This window comes from Coturnix japonica, unplaced genomic scaffold (assembly GCF_001577835.2).
Source record: "Coturnix japonica isolate 7356 unplaced genomic scaffold, Coturnix japonica 2.1 chrUnrandom593, whole genome shotgun sequence".
Classification (NCBI taxonomy): domain Eukaryota; kingdom Metazoa; phylum Chordata; class Aves; order Galliformes; family Phasianidae; genus Coturnix; species Coturnix japonica.
Window position 1 is genome coordinate 6,596 of NW_015439966.1, and position 1,425 is coordinate 8,020.

Sequence of the window (1,425 nt, forward strand, 5' to 3'; positions counted from 1 at the left end):
CCATAGAGACCCATAGGGACCCAGAGAGACCCAGAGAGACCCAGAGAGACCCAGAGAGACCCATAGGGACCCATAGAGACCCATAGAGACACATAGGGACCCATAGAGACCCATAGGAACCCATAGAGACACATAGGGACCCATAGAGACCCATAGGGACCCATAGGGACCCATAGAGACCCATAGAGACCCATAGGGAACCATAGAGACCCATAGAGACACATAGGGACCCATAGAGCCCCACAGTGCCCCATTGACACCACATATCCCCCATAGACGCCCCATAGTGCCCCATAGAGCCCCATAGCACCCCATAGACACCCCATAGAGCCCCATAGACACCCTATACAGCCCCATAGACACCCCATATCCCCCCATAGGCACCCCATAGTGCCCCATAGACACACCATATCCTCCCACAGAGCCCCATAGACACCCCATATCCCCCCATAGAGCCCCATAGACACCCCACAGACACCCCATAGAGCTTCATAGAGCCCCATATCCCCCATAGACACCCCATAGAGCCCCATAGACACCCCATAGAGCCCCATAGTGCCCCACAGACACCCCATAGAGCCCTATAGACACCCCATAGATCCCCATAAATCTGCACAGTGCCCCATTGACACCAAATATCCCCCATAGACACCCCATAGAGCCCCATATCCCCCATAGAGCCCCATAGTGCCCCACTGACACCACATATCCCCCATAGACACCCCATAGCGCCCCATAGAGCCCCATAGACACCCCATAGAGCCCCATTGAGACACACAGAGCCCCATAGAGCCCCATAGGGTCCCTATATCCCCCCACAGACACCCCATAGCGCCCCATAGACACCCCATAGATCCCCATAAATCCGCACAGTGCCCCATTGACACCAAATATCCCCCATAGACACCCCATAGAGCCCCATAGACACCCCATAGAGCCCCATATCCCCCATAGAGCCCCATAGTGCCCCATTGACACCACATATCCCCCATAGACACCCTATAGAGCCCCATAGAGCCCCATAAACATCTCATAGGGCCCCACAGAGCCCCATAGATCCCCATACACACCCCACAGAGCCCCATAGAGACACACAGAGCCCCATAGAGCCCCATAGGGTCCCTATATCCCCCCACAGACACCCCATAGCGCCCCATAGAGACCCACTGACACCACATATCCCCCATAGACACCCCATAGAACCCCATAGACACCCCATAGAAACACACAGAGACCCATACACACCCCATAGCGCCCCACAAACACCCCATAGAGCCCCATAGACACATAGAGACCCATAGACACCCCATATCCCCCCATAGACACCCCATAGAGCCCCATAGTGCCCCATAGACACCCCATAGAGCCCCATAGACACATAGAGACCCATAGACACCCCATATCCCCCCATAGACACCCCACAGA